The 19,144-nt window shown below is 48.3% G+C and overlaps 1 pseudogene; it reads right to left on the bottom strand.

Annotated features, from left to right (window-relative positions):
• The window catches only part of LOC131482929 (zinc finger protein 850-like), a 420,589-nt pseudogene that overhangs the window by 130,322 nt on the left and 271,123 nt on the right, over window positions 1–19,144 (bottom strand).

Genomic DNA, 19,144 nt, shown 5'->3' with positions numbered 1-19,144 from the left:
GCTGCTGCCAAGGCGCCCTGGTGCCACAGGCCTCTCACACCTGGGCTGGATCTGAGGCTGGCTGCCGGATGGGGAACAGCTTTAAACACTGACTCCTCCCCAGCCCCTCCCAGAGCGTGGCCTCCAACACCCCTTTCTCCCTGAGGCCAAGCTGGTGTCCTGTTCTTCCCAGCCCCTAACACTTCCCACAGGCCACCACACCCCCTCCCCACACAAGGCCGAGTTATCTGAGCAGTCAGGCCTAGCAGCTGGACACTATTTTCAATAAAAGTGACCTCCACATGAATGCTACTAAATTTGGAAAATACACCATGTCTGAAATTCTATTTCAGAATCAACACTGTACATGGATTAGTTTCCTGTTGCTTGCCAAACATAAATTTGAAATTCATGGAAGAACTAGTGCTAGTCCTATAATGTTGAACTGTCAGTGTAACTGTTTAAAAATGCAACCTATAAAACTCACAAGCCTACTAACAAATTGCATGCAGTTACTAAAGTCAAAATCCTAACCAGTTAAATAAATGAATTTCCTTAACATAATGTAACAATAGCTCTCATTTTAGTGGTTTTGTTATCCCTCTAACAGAATATTTAGCTCATATAGGAAAAACATGGTTTTATTGGATATTACAAAACTATTTATATTAAGTAATAATGCTGGCCCCGGTGCGGTGGCCTAGCTGCTAAAGTCCTTGCCTTGAATGTGCCGGGATTCCATATGGGCACCGGTTCTAACCCTGGCAGTTTTACTACCCTTTCTGCTCACTGCTTCTGCCCTGGGAAAGCAGTCGAGGATGGTTCCAAGCCTTGGGCCCCTGCACCCATGCGGGAGACCTGGAGGAATCCAGACTTCAGATCCACACAGCACTGGATGTTGCAGTCACTGTTGGAGTGAATCCATGGATGGAAGATCTTCCTCTCTGTCTCTCCTCTCTCTGTATATCTGACTTTGCAATAAAAATAAAATAAATCTTAAAAATATTAATGCTAAAGATTTCAGTTGAGTGTATCCATGCATCAACTGTTGTTAGATTCGCTGCTCGCCAAATGTTAGATTCGCTGACCACCAGGGAAAGAATAACTCAGCCAAATATATGAAAATAATTTAGATGGCCTTTATTTCACGGGCTTCCCTTCCCCATGCAGCAGAAAGGACAGACAGGAAGGGGTGGGCTACAGAGGAAGAAGAGCATGGAAGAGATGGGGAAGGGGCCCTTTTAAACTCTCCTTGACATGGAAACTGAAACGGGGGTCGCCTCGGCCCTTATTGGTGGGGGAATATGGGTCTGTACCCCTCATTGGTGCAACGGTGGTCTCAGTGCCTGAGGGGCCCACCAGAATTCCACCATTCATTCTGGGTTTTTTGGAGGCAAATTCCACCCATTTCCAGCCACCTTGGTAGCCATCATTCCAGCCTCTTGGTAATAGGAAAGAGGGCGAAGAAATTGATGTGGCTGCTTCCTGCTGAAGGGGGTTGTTGTCTCTGTGTGAGGTCCAGAAGAAGCTCCATGGGCACCAGAGTGTAGGGGTGGAGCAGCATCTAGTTGAAGGCAGTCCATGGGGCATTATGAATTTTCTTCTGAAAGAACCTTGGAAAACAAGGGGCAATAGTTCATAAGAGACATATAATTACTAGCAGAACGAGTATTGGAATAAGCCATGATATGAGTGTGGATGCCTCAATATCGAGACTGAAGTTGCTGCTTGAATTGTGTGAATTATTTCGTCTGTTTGGTTAACGTGAGGTAGAGAATTATTAGGAGTAGGGTCGGAGGCAGGGGAGGCACTTTGGCATTGAATGGTTAGTGTGGTAGTCCCTGTCTGTTGCACCTTCCACTGAGATGAGGTAGAGGTTTGGAAAGGTTTTAGATGGGAACAATGGCACCAGGATGTGTAACCAAGTTTGGTCGCTGTGTGCGTGGTAAAGATCACCATGTGAGGCCCAGTCCACCGTGGCTGAAGTGAGTCTGGATGAAGAGTCTTGAGTAGAACCGAGTCTCCGGGTTGGAGAGGAAGGACATCCGGGTCCACTGATGCATTCGGGTCAGGACATGGGAGACACAGGTCTGCATGCTCTCGGAGAAGCTTGAGAATCAGAGTCAGAGAAGGGAAACAGTTAGCCAAGGGAGGAGACTTTGTGGGGAGCTGGTGGGTAACCAGGAAGGGTCGGCCATACATCAGCTCAAACGGGCTCCATCCAAGGGGCTTGCGAGGGCTGACCCTGATGGATATTAGAGCCCAGGGGAATCCATCCACCCATGAGGATCTGAGCTCCAGCTGATGGGTAAGGCCTCTGACACCTGTTGGGTGACCTGTGAGATGAAAGCAGGCCCATAGGCAGACTGGATGGACAGAGGCAAACCTAACCTGGGAATGATGTTGTTAAGTAGGGTTTCTGCCACCATTGCTGATGTCTTCTTGGCCATTAGAAATGCTGCTACCCAACCTGAAAAGGAGTCATGTTTTTAAGTAGGGTAATGAATTTCTTCTGTGTCAGTATATGGGTGAAATCTATTTGCCAGTCCTCCCCAGGTTGATCACCTGTAAGTTTTTGAGTGGGTACCCTTGGTTTAAGTGCTCCCTGTGAGGAGAATATGGAGCAAGTTGGGCATGAAGCATGGATCTGTTTGAGAAGTTCGCACATATTAGGGCATGAGAATAATGGAGTAAGAAACTGGAATAAGGAGTCAGGCCCCACATGCAGAGAATTGTGGATATCAGCGAGGAGGGGCAAGGCAGCATGAGAAGACAGTGCTATCTTGTTGCCCGTGAAGATCCAGCCTCTGATGTTCCTGGGCACTGGAAGTGAGCAGGTCCTGTCGTTCCTGTTGAGAGTAGGTAGGCTTAAGGGAAGTAGAAAGGAAGATTATGGGGGCACTTGCTCTTGGGTTTGCCAGACGCCTTGCAGTTTGGTCAGCCTTCTTGTTGCCTTGTGTCACTGGGTACATTGAAGACTGGTGTCCCCAGCAGTGAAGAATTATCTCTTGTGTTTGGAAACAGAGAACTTGGTGAAATCTGTTCATCAAAGAGGCATTAGCAATAGGATTACCCTTGGTGGGGAGGAATCCTCTCTCCTGCCAGATGTCTGAGTGTGAGTGAGCAACGAGAAAAGCATGCTTGGAGTTAGTGTAGATATTGACTCGTTTTTTCTGAGCTAATGTTCATGCCTGAATCAGTGCATACAGTTCAGCCCTTTGGGGAGGTGTTCCTTGGGGGAGGCACTGTGCCTCAAGCATGGAGTCCAAGGTCACTGTCGCATAGGTCACGCAGTGATGTTCATCAGGCCTGCACACTGAACTGCCATCCACGAAGAGTGTGAGATCAGGTGATGGGAGAAGTTTATCCTGTAGGCTGTCTCTAGGAGACAAATAAAAATCAGTAATTTGAGGACAGGAGTGTGTAGTCAGTGGCTTCTTAGGGATTGGGAGAAAGGAGGCCAGATTGAGTGGTGGTGATTGGGTCAGAGTGATGTCCGGGTTTTTAATGAAAAGTAGCAGCAACTGTCAGGGCCCCACATTGAGGTGCCATCCACAGTCCACAAAGAGTGAGGTCAGGTGACTGTGGAGGCCAGTAGGAGTCGAGGACATTTCTCCAATTTGATTCTTCAAGCCGAGTTTGGGCACGGTGTTCTCTTGGTGGTGGTTTCAGTTTGGTGGGGGAAGAATGGCAGGTTACTAGCCCTGCAAAAGAAACTGGTTAATGGTTTGGCTAGAGATTGAGTGGCGACACAAGAGTGAAGGGAGGGGTTACTCATCAAAAGTCCCTTTGAAAGGATGGCTGGAGTTCCTCCTGAAGCTCACTGGGATATGCAGTCTCTGAGGGTGGGTCTTGAGGAGCTTCTTGGGGTGCCTCTGTGCTGGCAGATGGATCATTGTGGCAAGTGTTGACCTTCCGAGCGGGCAGGGAACTAGGGTCCCTTGTACTCAGTCCCAACATCCCAGCCTTTTGTTGTATGATCGTAGTGGGGAGACTTGGGCTGCAACATGTGTGAATGACTGGTAAAGACTGTCCAGTAAGGCTTTAAGAAAGAAACAAGATGTAAAAAGAAGCAGCAAAATAATATATATGGTTGTGGGAAAGAGAAATGTTTCTGTCCGTATTCTAGTGGAGATAAACTAGTCTGCTGTTGGTCCTATGCTCTTTTTCTCCACCTGCTCATGGGGACTCTGGCTGCCAGCAAGAGCTAGGGTGATTGCTTTGGTCTTTCTGAGCTTAGCAGGAGCAAAGTAAGGGCCTACGGTAAGGCCAGGGCTCCAGTTGACAGTGACATTCAAGGCTGCAGTGACAGCTAGCAAACACTGATTCTGATTTCTCACATACATGTGCACTTGAGTTTTAAGTCTAGATGCACCAAGGAAAATTCTGAAGTTGGTTAGGCGTGTGAGAGGCTCAGGACCATCTATCTCTTCATGTGGGGTGCTGGAAGAGATGACATAAAGGAAGTGTGAAACTCCATGGGGAGACCTCCGTTGACTCCTGTTACCTGGCTGGACAGAGAGGAGAGCTGGCCTTGAAAGAGAGGCTGATACAGAACAGATGGTGACTCTGGATGGAATATACAGCTTTACCTGTGATGCTGTTGACTGTAGGCTGTTTCTCCATGGCAATGAACACTTCAGGGGCTGGGCAGAGTGAAGGGCTTTCTAGCTGGTGGCCAACCATGGTCCTGACCCAGGGATTTTTTGACCCCCAGGAAAGTCCCATTATTAGTGGCTTGGCTCTTGGCAGAGCTGACAAGATGCTTTGAAAGCCACTTCTATGATTGATAGCTGGTTGCCCAGTCTTCTGACCTCCCAAGTTGCAAGCAGGTGCAACTTGAGGGTGGACTGGCCTTGCTGGGTCTTCCTGAGACAGGCTACTGGATAAAGCCACATGAACAGGCCTCCTGTTGTCTAGCTCACTACTCTTCCCCTGGGCCCTGGTTGAAGTGGGCCACAGAGGCAGCCTTGGGGTGTCAGCCCAGGGGATGTTCAATTCTATCCCTCAATTCTTTAATGCACTGAGCTAGAAATTTGTAGTCATGGACACATGCTGACAGTTTTAAGGTGATGTCCATGAGGAGATGATTAGGGTAATAATTTAGCCACACTGTTAAGGTCTGGAGATCAAACTGTGCACTCTGAGTCCTCAGTGTCAGAGAGAGAGACAAGTGGAGGGGTGAAGAAAGGGGTTGGAAACACCAGATTAATTACATAACATTGTCAAGTGAAAACTGTCAAATAAAAACTCTAAAAACATTTACCAAAGGTGCGAAGTCAGCTGTACATTTGAAACAAGGAAAGAACGCTCTAACAAGAACTCTAAAAGTTAATTGACAAGATCAAAAACATGTTTTGATCAATAAACACAGATAATAACACATGATGACAATTTCAAACTTTTTCAAAAGACAAATGTTGAGACACACTCTGTTTGGCACCACACACACACACACATTTTGGAACCAAGCTCAGCAATGTAATCCTTGCTTGAAATTAGTAGCTGAAGAGTTATGTTAAACCAGGTCAATTCAAAATCTTGAGAGAAAAAGCTTATTGCTGGGCCAGGCAGAGTGGCCTAGCAGTTAAGGTCCTTGCACTGAATGTGCCAGGATCCCATATGGGCGCCAGTTCTAATTCCACAAGCTTCATTTCCCATCAAGTTCCCTGCTTGTGGCCTGAGAAGGTAGTGGAGAATGGCCCAAAGATTTGGGACACTGTACCCGCATGGGAGAGCTGGAGGAGGTTCCTGGCTCCTAGCTTCAGATCGGTACAGCACCAGCTGTTGCCACTGCAGTCACTTGGGGAGTGAATCATCAGATGGAATATCTTCCTGTCTCTCCTCCTCTCTGTGTATCTGACCTTCCAATAAAAGTAAAAAAAAAATCATTTAAAAAAAGGTTTATTGCTGTGAACTTGTTACAAGTTAGGTTTTTTTCCCCCCTCAGGCATTTTGCTCTTCTTTTTTTCCCCTCCTTTAGAGATGTTCATTAGTTTACCCCCCTGACACCCCTCCCCTGGGAGAAAAAAAAGGTTAGAACAGCAGAGCAGGACAGGGAAAAGGCAGGAGCAGGAGTGGGGGAGCGGCAGGCCAGTCCCCTGGTTCCAGACTCTGGTGCTGGTGGGGAAGTGGGAGGAGGAGCTGGGCCCATGGGTGATAGTATGAATATTATCACACTCAGCAGCATGGTAGTGTGTAATGTATATTGTTAAAGTGTTAGTTTTCTAAAATTGAAAACTAACTTGACCAAGAGCTGTTATTTCTTTTATGTTTACTAAAGCAAACATAGTGCTTCCACAAATATCTAATTCAGTATTTTTTTTTTTTGAATTGTATTTCAGTCCAGAGCTGCCTCTTTCTAAAATAAAAGTCCTTGATGACTATTTCAGATTGTTGAGATCATGTTTAGCAAGCTCTGATGAGATCTAAATAATAGGGAACACACGCATGGATCTCTGGAGTTTGTAAGAGGCTGCTTTGTGGTATATTAATGTATTTAAAGGAAGGGATCATTTTCAGAACTTTTAATCAATTTCTCAATAAAATGTCTCCAAACTGAGATTTTCATCATTTTTTAGAAAGTTTAAAAAAAGGTGATACCTTCTGAAAACTGTTTGAACACTATTATAAAGCACTCACTTAGCAAATACTGAGCTGCAGAAGAATTATGACCTTACCCTGACAGTTGACGAACCTACACGTGAAAGGATCTGAACTGAGAAACACCCAACCTATCTACCAAAAACACCATGGGAGGAGCCTAAGCAGCACAGCCACAACCAACCGGAAATCATGGGTTGAAATTTACTTTGCATTATATCCCCACATCTGGATATGGTAGAGCGCAGTACTCCATCACTATACATTTCCATAATTGAGAAGTCATGAAACAAGTCAACAATTGGTATGAGTTAGAACACCAGCCACAACAACAACAACAACAACAACAACAAATAACAGCGCCATGAAAAAACATGCCACTGAATAACCATGCATTCCTGCTTCCAAAGGAGACATAGATTCCCAGTGAAACTGTTGGACATGTGTAGACAATGAGATGCCGGACTGTCTGACATTGCCTGTACCAACAATGTCAGGGTGCACTTAAATAAGAGACTGATAGAATTATGATTCCTTCTGAAGTGCTACATCATTGTAGTAAAATGGGAGAAATCTGTCAGGAGGTGGGAGTTTGGTAGAGGATAATCACAGTCTATATGAAACTGTAACATATAATTTAAAAATCAAAGAAAAATATATTTTAAGAAAAGAAATATGCTTTGCTTCACGATTGATGTGAGACTTGAGTTCAAAAAGTTCTTTTGCATGTGACATGGATGAGTTGGTTTTACCTAGAGCATTTTTGAGACAAGGTATGAAGGGATGTTTGCCTAGAACATCACACCACATCAGGGACCCTAGGGTGACAAGCGGTGGCTGCTACCCATTCCTGAGTTCTAAGGCATTTGGGAGGCTGGGTGTGGCTTATCCCATGGTCTGCTCTCTACTGCCAGATGCAGCAAGAAGAAAAAGAAAATCTGGAAACAATGGTATCACCCACTTTCCCCTAACAGTTGAGACTTTCCACCCTGATCAACTCTGTCAATATCATTAAAAAATAATAATGAAAAAAGGGCAATCTTTTGTGCTTTATCTAGGCCCTTACTTGTTGGATAGCCAAAACCTGCTAATTTGCTATGAATAAAGATTTAAATAAATATGATATTTCAAATGATAGTACAGAAATGTAGGACAATTTTTGCAAACATTATGTTTTAGAAAAAAATGAAATCACCAAAACAATTGATCAAATGTGTTAAATGGACATGACGGTTTAAACACATAGTAGAGAACAACTCAGAAAAAAGCATGATAAATGTAAATATTTTCCACAAGTGCAAATAAAGACTGCATTTACAAAACAAATTCAAAAGCTGACAGATCACCTTTAAAGAAATATAATGCCCAAACTGGCAAAAGGCAAGCACATTAATTACATGGAAAAGTCACTACCAATAGCATGACAAACATGTATGCATTTGGCTAATGTGAGGGTCGGAGCAATGGTAGGCATTTGGCACAGAAGTTATGGTGCCATTTGATATGTGCATCCAAATCAGAGGAACTGGGCTGTGCTCCTGGTGCAGGCCTAATTCCAGCTTCCTGCTAATGTGCCCTCTGGGAGGCAGCCAGTCCCGCTCCAATCTATGGGTCCCTACCATCCCTGCTCCCAGCTAGGAGCAACTCTCACTGTAGCAAGCATCTGAAGAGTGAACCAGCCTATGAGAGAAATCTCTCTCTTTCAAATAACTGAATATTTTCAAAATAATTCTATTCAGTTTAAGACAACTAAAAATATTATACAAGCTAGTCAGAAAAAAAATCACAAAGTTTGCAATCCAACTTCAACAAAAGTTGTAAGACATGGCCAAATACAACCCAAGGCTGTATTTCCCAGCCTGTCAAGAAAATTCACGAAGAGGCAGTTGGGATTATACCAAAGGTACTGCCCAGATGCCAGGTGGGGGCACATTTTAACTTATACTGATATGAAACATTCTGATACAAATGTCCAAATGTCAAAAAGTCTGACGATCATGCATTGCTATCCGCTTTAGTTGCTGTCTTAATAAAAAAACAAAGGCCCTGAGGTCAAAATAGTGCAAGTGGCTTTCAAAGCCTACAGCTGCATTCAAAACGCTCTATGGAGTCAACGCTTCCCTCCTGTTGTTGGTTCATGAGTTTATGCTTCAGTCATGGCTGCTTAAAGTGTTTGTGAATTGCAGTTCTGTACTCTTCTTAAAAACACACAACCATTTAAATAGGGCTAATTCACATTAATAAAAGCAGTGTCCACTGGTGGTTATTTTCAAACATCAGCTAAACAACTAAAGACTTAAAAATATATATACTACAAAAACTACTTGTTCTGTCATACCATGTGTATTGTATGTGTGCTTACTATGTTGCTACAAGGTAAAATTTATTGAAGGAACACATTCTAATTGGCTGAAAAAAGAACACTCATAAATTAAAACTGCTACCCACTTCCCTATCCCCCTGAACCTTTTTTTTTCTTTAACTGTAATTAACTGTAAAGATTGTCCACAACAATACAATAAAATAGATTAAAAAAAATTAAAACTGCTACATAGCTCAATATGTTTGTAATTCATGTGACATACAGGCTGTTTTGGACATATGGTAGAAAGAAATCAAAATGTTTTTAGGTCATTTACACATTCGTGATCTAGTTTACCGGGGAAACAACATACTTTTGTGTTACACATTCAATATCAAATCCAATTTAGCTTCTACATATGTTTGATAAAATTTGTAACTGAAAATATACCATGTTGATCTATCATTTTTTACTTAGTGCATATATCATTCAAATGCATAAATCTAAGAGATACATGTTTCCCATACATGTACTCAAGTCTTAAAATCTGTAGAAAACATTGGATACTTTGGTCAATGTTTTCCTAGGTTGTTCATACACAAAAGTTAAATTCTTACGTTCTCAGTTAATTATTCAGAAAACAAATTTGCAAGTCATGTCTTATTCCATCATTTCTCCTTGATTCTGACATGAAAAACTCATTCTACTCTGAAGGAATTTCAAGATGGATACTTAGATTGCCAGACTTAGAGAGGGATGGGTATCTTTCTCTGTAATCATGCCAACATATACACCAAATGTTTCTGTAGTTTGGGGTTGAGAGGTCTTTCAGCATGAGCTCCTCTGCACTGCTGGCAATCAGGACTTCCAAATCGGAATCAGTGTGTAGTGCTCCTCTGTACGGCATGCAGAGGTAAAACAAGACCGTCTAGTATATGACCTCCAATTTCAAAGTGGATTTAGCATCACAAACCCAATGAATCTAACATATCCATCCATAAAAGACAAAAACTGCAAGACGGTATCAGTCTGCACAGAGAAAATCAATGCACAGACTTCCTCATCTATTTACACAAAAATCATCCACGAGAACCCCAAGAGTACTAGTCACCTGGCACAGGTGTAATTCAAAACAGAACTTAACATGATCACACCACAGGACCCAATAGAGTCTTGCCCAATGACAGCAAGAACAGGATTGGAATGTTGTGAACCCTGTCATTTCTGCTGAAGCCAGAAAGGAAACATACATCATGTAAATGAAAGAAGCATGATAAGTGGGGACAGGATCATCTTTCTCAAGCAGAGATCTTCTGCTGGAGCTCCTCCTTCAGTGTCAGTGCCAGCCAAAGAGGATAAAGCCAGCCATGACACTGGCAGGGTAGCCTGCAGGCATGAAGGCAGCTGGGGCTTGCTGGCTGCATGGGCACTGGCAGCCATTAGCTAGGGAGATGACCCTGGGTGCTCAAGGAGCATAGCGGCCAAGGTGATGAGGGTGCCTGCTACCAGCACCTCTTCTGCGAGCCACCCCATGACAGTAACAAGTGGAAGGGCAGCTGTGAGTGTGAGGGCGACCACTGAAATGGTCTCTGTTGCAGGGAAGACTGGGACTGGGGTTGTGGGTGTGTGTGGCTCTCTCAAGAAGCAATCCATGAGATGGATGAATCTGAGCATCAAGGTGGGGCATGGCAGAGTCTCCAGGGACTCTGGGGTAAGAAGGAGTGGATGTGGCAAAGCAAGTGAGAGTGGCCTGCAGGGGTGCAGGTATCGGCCCTGTCAGGTGGGCAGTCTCCCTTGGGAAATGAGGAGAGGAGAGTGTAGCCTGTGCCTGGAGGTTGGAAGCCATGGTCCACATGGGGTCACTTGGGGAGTTGCTAAGGGACATGGAAGATTCTCTGAGAGCTGGAGATGTGAGGGCAGACAATGGGGAGGAGGGGCCTAAAATTCCTGCAGAACTGAGTCTTCTTGAGTTCAGCAGGGCTGATTCACCCAGAATTGTGGGGCCAGTGGGGGAAGTGCAAGAGGAGTTGGAGGAAAGACGGAGAGATGGGTGTGATGTGATGACAGTCGGGGGAGAGGAACATTGTGAAGTTCTGGAAACACAAGAAATTCCCTGAGTCTGGAGGGCTGACTCCCCCTCATGTGTCATGTTGGTGGGCAATGAAGAGGATGAGATAGAAGAGAAACTGAGGGACACAGGACAGGGAGCTCTTGAAGGCCCTGACTCAAAAGTATATCCGTGAAACTGGTGGTCTGACTCAGGTGGAAATCCATGGACTGTTGGGGCATAGCTACTTGAAACAGCAAGGGGATTAAGGTTTGGGAATGCTGGGATAGTGGGGATAGTGGAAGAACCATCTGAAAAGCCTGAGAAAAGAGCAGGTCCCTGAGACAGGAGAGCAAACTTCTCCTCAAACATACAGTCACTTGGGGTAGAGCAGTGTGAAATGGGAGATAGAAGGAGGGATGGCAGTGATGGACCAGGAGCAAAAGGAGAGGAACAACGGGGTTCAAATGAAGATGGGGCACTGGAACACGAGGGGGCATAGTCAGAGGAGGCAGAAGTAAACACTAGGGAGTGAGGATCTAGTTTGCCTTCAGAAGAACATTCAGATGGAACCCCAGTCTCCTCCATGGAAGACATGAGGGCCAAGTCTACTGCTCCCACTGAGCCTGGCCTCTCCTCAAGGCAGAACTGCCTCTGCTTGGTGTCCTGATGGAGAAATCTCGGGACGGTAGGCGAGTAGCTGGGAGACTGAGGAGACAGTGGTGGGAGAGGGTTCATGGGGGAGGAACAGGGTGAATTTCCTGCCACACTAGGAGCTCCCTCATTCAGGGGGGCTGATTCCCCCACAATGATACAACTGCTACTCAAGGAGCAGGACGAGATGGAAGAGAGAGTGAGGCACATGGGACTGGGAGATCTTAAGTTCCCTGAGTTGGCAGGAATCCTATGGCATGGGTTGTCTGACTCAGGCTGAAGGGGTGTGGTCACAGTTGGGGAGTAGCTAGGTGCCACGGGAGAGAATCTGTGGGGATGGGTTGAGGGGACGGAAGACTGGATGGGGAGCCCTCGGTTGGTCTGGGCATCCCCAAGTGAGTCATGTGTGATGTTGCTCAGATTATCCAAGTCATTGCACAACTGCTCTTGGGAGCTGGGAAATTCCCCTTGGGTAGAGGTTGGACTACACGTTGAGGGAAGGGTGAACATGTGGTACATGGTGGAGACCCCTGAGGACTCAGAGTATGGCCCTGGGAATGACACTGCAGAATTGGGTGTCGTAGGGAAGGAGGTGCCAGACGCGGAAGAATGATGTATCGATGGGTATGGTGGTGTTGATGACAATGATGGGTGATGTGAAGCCATTGGGGAAATGGTGACACATGTGTGGCTCTCTGTGGAGGATGCTCGCACAGGGAAGGTGTTGCTGGGAACCAAAGGGGAATACTGAGGGCATTCAGGTGGGGTGAAGTCTGTGGAGTCAGTCTCTGGTGTGCCCTCAGAAGAACATTCAGATGGAATCCCAGTCTCCTCCATGGAAGACATGAGGGCCAAGTCTACTGCTCCCACTGAGCCTGGCCTCTCCTCAAGGCAGAAATGCCTCTGCTTGGTGTCCTGACGGGGACATCTCGGGACAGTAGGCGAGTAGCTGGGAGACTGAGGAGACAGTGGTGGGAGAGGGTTCATGGGGGAGGAACAGGGTGAATTTCCTGCCACACTAGGAGCTCCCTCATTCAGGGGGGCTGATTCCCCCACAATGATACAACTGCTACTCAAGGAGCAGGATGAGATGGAAGAGAGAGTGAGGCACATGGGACTGGGAGATCTTAAGTTCCTTTTGTTGGCAGGAATCCTATGGCGTGGGTTGTCTGACTCAGGCTGAAGGGGTGTGGTCATAGTTGGAGAGTAGCTAGGTGCCACGTTATGGCTACCGAATGACACTGCAGAATTGGTTGTCCTAGGGGAGGAGGTGCCAGAAGGGGGAAAATTTTGTATAGATATGCTTGGTCGTGTTGGTGACAATGATGGGTGGTGTGAAGCCATTAGAGAAATGGTGGCAGATGTGTGAATTCCCATGGGGGATTCTGGAATGGTGAAGGGGTTGCTGGGATGCAAGGAAGGATTGTGAGGGGATTCAGGTGGGTTGAAGACCGTGAAGTCAGTCTCCTGTGTGCCTTCAGAAGAACATTCAGATGGAATCCCAGTCTCCTCCATGGAAGACATGAGGGCCAAGTCTACTGCTCCCACTGAGCCTGGCCTCTCCTCAAGACAGAACTGCCTCTGCTTGGTGTCCTGACGGGGACATCTCGGGACAGTAGGCGAGTAGCTGGGAGACTGAGGAGACAGTGGTGGGAGAGGGTTCATGGGGGAGGAACAGGGTGAATTTCCTGCCACACTAGGAGCTCCCTCATTCAGGGGGGCTGATTCCCCCACAATGATACAACTGCTACTCAAGGAGCAGGATGAGATGGAAGAGAGAGTGAGGCACATGGGACTGGGAGATCTTAAGTTCCCTTTGTTGGCAGGAATCCTATGGCGTGGGTTGTCTGACTCAGGCTGAAGGGGTGTGGTCATAGTTGGAGAGTAGCTAGGTGCCACGTTATGGCTACCGAATGGCACTGCAGAATTGGTTGTCCTAGGGGAGGAGGTGCCAGAAGGGGGAAAATTTTGTATAGATATGCTTGGTCGTGTTGGTGACAATGATGGGTGGTGTGAAGCCATTAGAGAAATGGCGGCAGATGTGTGAATTCCCATGGGGGATTCTGGAATGGTGAAGGGGTTGCTGGGATGCAAGGAAGGATTGTGAGGGGATTCAGGTGGGTTGAAGACCGTGAAGTCAGTCTCCTGTGTGCCTTCAGAAGAACATTCAGATGGAATCCCAGTCTCCTCCATGGAAGACATGAGGGCCAAGTCTACTGCTCCCACTGAGCCTGGCCTCTCCTCAAGGCAGAACTGCCTATGCTTGGTGTCCTGACGGGGACATCTCGGGACAGTAGGCGAGTAGCTGGGAGACTGAGGAGACAGTGGTGGGAGAGGGTTCATGGGGGAGGAACAGGGTGAATTTCCTGCCACACTAGGAGCTCCCTCATTCAGGGGGGCTGATTCCCCCACAATGATACAACTGCTACTCAAGGAGCAGGATGAGATGGAAGAGAGAGTGAGGCACATGGGACTGGGAGATCTTAAGTTCCCTTTGTTGGCAGGAATCCTATGGCGTGGGTTGTCTGACTCAGGCTGAAGGGGTGTGGTCATAGTTGGAGAGTAGCTAGGTGCCACGTTATGGCTACCGGATGGCACTGCAGAATTGGTTGTCCTAGGGGAGGAGGTGCCAGAAGGGGGAAAATTTTGTATAGATGTGCTTGGTCGTGTTGGTGACAATGACGGGTGGTGTGAAGCCATTAGGGAAATGACAGCAGATGTGGGAATTCCCATGGGGGAATCTAGAATGGTGAAGGGGTTGCTGGGATTCAAGAAAGGATTGTGAGGGGATCCAGGTGGGATGAAGACCGTGGAGTCAGTCTCTGGTGAGCCCTCAGAAGAACATTCAGATGGAACCCCAGTCTCCTCCATGGAAGACATGAGGGCCAAGTCTACTGCTCGCACTGAGCCTGGCCTCTCCTCAAGGCAGAACTGCCTCTGCTTGGTGTCCTGATGGAGAAATCTCGGGACGGTAGGCGAGTAGCTGGGAGACTGAGGAGACAGTGGTGGGAGAGGGTTCATGGGGGAGGAACAGGGTGAATTTCCTGCCACACTAGGAGCTCCCTCATTCAGGGGGGCTGATTCCCCCACAATGATACAACTGCTACTCAAGGAGCAGGACGAGATGGAAGAGAGAGTGAGGCACATGGGACTGGGAGATCTTAAGTTCCCTGAGTTGGCAGGAATCCTATGGCATGGGTTGTCTGACTCAGGCTGAAGGGGTGTGGTCACAGTTGGGGAGTAGCTAGGTGCCACGGGAGAGAATCTGTGGGGATGGGTTGAGGGGACGGAAGACTGGATGGGGAGCCCTCGGTTGGTCTGGGCATCCCCAAGTGAGTCATGTGTGATGTTGCTCAGATTATCCAAGTCATTGCACAACTGCTCTTGGGAGCTGGGAAATTCCCCTTGGGTAGAGGTTGGACTACACGTTGAGGGAAGGGTGAACATGTGGTACATGGTGGAGACCCCTGAGGACTCAGAGTATGGCCCTGGGAATGACACTGCAGAATTGGGTGTCCTAGGGAAGGAGGTGCCAGACGCGGAAGAATGATGTATCGATGGGTATGGTGGTGTTGATGACAATGATGGGTGATGTGAAGCCATTGGGGAAATGGTGACACATGTGTGGCTCTCTGTGGAGGATGCTCGCACAGGGAAGGTGTTGCTGGGAACCAAAGGGGAATACTGAGGGCATTCAGGTGGGGTGAAGTCTGTGGAGTCAGTCTCTGGTGTGCCCTCAGAAGAACATTCAGATGGAACCCTAGTCTCCTCCATGGAAGACATGAGGGCCAAGTCTACTGCTCCCACTGAGCCTGGCCTCTCCTCAAGGCAGAACTGCCTCTGCTTGGTGTCCTGACGGGGACATCTCGGGACAGTAGGCGAGTAGCTGGGAGACTGAGGAGACAGTGGTGGGAGAGGGTTCATGGGGGAGGAACAGGGTGAATTTCCTGCCACACTAGGAGCTCCCTCATTCAGGGGGGCTGATTCCCCCACAATGATACAACTGCTACTCAAGGAGCAGGATGAGATGGAAGAGAGAGTGAGGCACATGGGACTGGGAGATCTTAAGTTCCCTTTGTTGGCAGGAATCCTATGGCGTGGGTTGTCTGACTCAGGCTGAAGGGGTGTGGGCATAGTTGGAGAGTAGCTAGGTGCCACGTTATGGCTACCGGATGGCACTGCAGAATTGGTTGTCCTAGGGGAGGAGGTGCCAGAAGGGGGAAAATTTTGTATAGATGTGCTTGGTCGTGTTGGTGACAATGACGGGTGGTGTGAAGCCATTAGGGAAATGACAGCAGATGTGGGAATTCCCATGGGGGAATCTAGAATGGTGAAGGGGTTGCTGGGATTCAAGAAAGGATTGTGAGGGGATCCAGGTGGGATGAAGACCGTGGAGTCAGTCTCTGGTGAGCCCTCAGAAGAACATTCAGATGGAACCCCAGTCTCCTCCATGGAAGACATGAGGGCCAAGTCTACTGCTCGCACTGAGCCTGGCCTCTCCTCAAGGCAGAACTGCCTCTGCTTGGTGTCCTGATGGAGAAATCTCGGGACGGTAGGCGAGTAGCTGGGAGACTGAGGAGACAGTGGTGGGAGAGGGTTCATGGGGGAGGAACAGGGTGAATTTCCTGCCACACTAGGAGCTCCCTCATTCAGGGGGGCTGATTCCCCCACAATGATACAACTGCTACTCAAGGAGCAGGACGAGATGGAAGAGAGAGTGAGGCACATGGGACTGGGAGATCTTAAGTTCCCTGAGTTGGCAGGAATCCTATGGCATGGGTTGTCTGACTCAGGCTGAAGGGGTGTGGTCACAGTTGGGGAGTAGCTAGGTGCCACGGGAGAGAATCTGTGGGGATGGGTTGAGGGGACGGAAGACTGGATGGGGAGCCCTCGGTTGGTCTGGGCATCCCCAAGTGAGTCATGTGTGATGTTGCTCAGATTATCCAAGTCATTGCACAACTGCTCTTGGGAGCTGGGAAATTCCCCTTGGGTAGAGGTTGGACTACACGTTGAGGGAAGGGTGAACATGTGGTACATGGTGGAGACCCCTGAGGACTCAGAGTATGGCCCTGGGAATGACACTGCAGAATTGGGTGTCCTAGGGAAGGAGGTGCCAGACGCGGAAGAATGATGTATCGATGGGTATGGTGGTGTTGATGACAATGATGGGTGATGTGAAGCCATTGGGGAAATGGTGACACATGTGTGGCTCTCTGTGGAGGATGCTCGCACAGGGAAGGTGTTGCTGGGAACCAAAGGGGAATACTGAGGGCATTCAGGTGGGGTGAAGTCTGTGGAGTCAGTCTCCGGTGTGCCCTCAGAAGAACATTCAGATGGAATCCCAGTCTCCTCCATGGAAGACATGAGGGCCAAGTCTACTGCTCCCACTGAGCCTGGCCTCTCCTCAAGGCAGAAATGCCTCTGCTTGGTGTCCTGACGGGGACATCTCGGGACAGTAGGCGAGTAGCTGGGAGACTGAGGAGACAGTGGTGGGAGAGGGTTCATGGGGGAGGAACAGGGTGAATTTCCTGCCACACTAGGAGCTCCCTCATTCAGGGGGGCTGATTCCCCCACAATGATACAACTGCTACTCAAGGAGCAGGATGAGATGGAAGAGAGAGTGAGGCACATGGGACTGGGAGATCTTAAGTTCCCTTTGTTGGCAGGAATCCTATGGCGTGGGTTGTCTGACTCAGGCTGAAGGGGTGTGGTCATAGTTGGAGAGTAGCTAGGTGCCACGTTATGGCTACCGAATGGCACTGCAGAATTGGTTGTCCTAGGGGAGGAGGTGCCAGAAGGGGGAAAATTTTGTATAGATATGCTTGGTCGTGTTGGTGACAATGATGGGTGGTGTGAAGCCATTAGAGAAATGGTGGCAGATGTGTGAATTCCCATGGGGGATTCTGGAATGGTGAAGGGGTTGCTGGGATGCAAGGAAGGATTGTGAGGGGATTCAGGTGGGTTGAAGACCGTGAAGTCAGTCTCCTGTGTGCCTTCAGAAGAACATTCAGATGGAATCCCAGTCTCCTCCATGGAAGACATGAGGGCCAAGTCTACTGCTCCCACTGAGCCTGGCCTCTCCTCAAGACAGAACTGCCTCTGCTTGGTGTCCTGACGGGGACATCTCGGGACAGTAGGCGAGTAGCTGGGAGACTGAGGAGACAGTGGTGGGAGAGGGTTCATGGGGGAGGAACAGGGTGAATTTCCTGCCACACTAGGAGCTCCCTCATTCAGGGGGGCTGATTCCCCCACAATGATACAACTGCTACTCAAGGAGCAGGATGAGATGGAAGAGAGAGTGAGGCACATGGGACTGGGAGATCTTAAGTTCCCTTTGTTGGCAGGAATCCTATGGCGTGGGTTGTCTGACTCAGGCTGAAGGGGTGTGGGCATAGTTGGAGAGTAGCTAGGTGCCACGTTATGGCTACCGGATGACACTGCAGAATTGGTTGTCCTAGGGGAGGAGGTGCCAGAAGGGGGAAAATTTTGTATAGATATGCTTGGTCGTGTTGGTGACAATGATGGGTGGTGTGAAGCCATTAGAGAAATGGCGGCAGATGTGTGAATTCCCATGGGGGATTCTGGAATGGTGAAGGGGTTGCTGGGATTCAAGAAAGGATTGTGAGGGGATCCAGGTGGGATGAAGACCGTGGAGTCAGTCTCTGGTGAGCCCTCAGAAGAACATTCAGATGGAACCCCAGTCTCCTCCATGGAAGACATGAGGGCCAAGTCTACTGCTCCCACTGAGCCTGGCCTCTCCTCAAGGCAGAACTGCCTCTGCTTGGTGTCCTGATGGAGAAATCTCGGGACGGTAGGCGAGTAGCTGGGAGACTGAGGAGACAGTGGTGGGAGAGGGTTCATGGGGGAGGAACAGGGTGAATTTCCTGCCACACTAGGAGCTCCCTCATTCAGGGGGGCTGATTCCCCCACAATGATACAACTGCTACTCAAGGAGCAGGACGAGATGGAAGAGAGAGTGAGGCACATGGGACTGGGAGATCTTAAGTTCCCTGAGTTGGCAGGAATCCTATGGCATGGGTTGTCTGACTCAGGCTGAAGGGGTGTGGTCACAGTTGGGGAGTAGCTAGGTGCCACGGGAGAGAATCTGTGGGGATGGGTTGAGGGGACGGAAGACTGGATGGGGAGCCCTCGGTTGGTCTGGGCATCCCCAAGTGAGTCATGTGTGATGTTGCTCAGATTATCCAAGTCATTGCACAACTGCTCTTGGGAGCTGGGAAATTCCCCTTGGGTAGAGGTTGGACTACACGTTGAGGGAAGGGTGAACATGTGGTACATGGTGGAGACCCCTGAGGACTCAGAGTATGGCCCTGGGAATGACACTGCAGAATTGGGTGTCCTAGGGAAGGAGGTGCCAGACGCGGAAGAATGATGTATCGATGGGTATGGTGGTGTTGATGACAATGATGGGTGATGTGAAGCCATTGGGGAAATGGTGACACATGTGTGGCTCTCTGTGGAGGATGCTCGCACAGGGAAGGTGTTGCTGGGAACCAAAGGGGAATACTGAGGGCATTCAGGTGGGGTGAAGTCTGTGGAGT

The sequence above is a fragment of the Ochotona princeps genome, chromosome 21, assembly GCF_030435755.1.
Source record: "Ochotona princeps isolate mOchPri1 chromosome 21, mOchPri1.hap1, whole genome shotgun sequence".
NCBI lineage: Eukaryota > Metazoa > Chordata > Mammalia > Lagomorpha > Ochotonidae > Ochotona > Ochotona princeps.
Note: the sequence above shows the minus strand (reverse complement) of the source record. Positions and strands in the feature narration are given on the sequence as shown.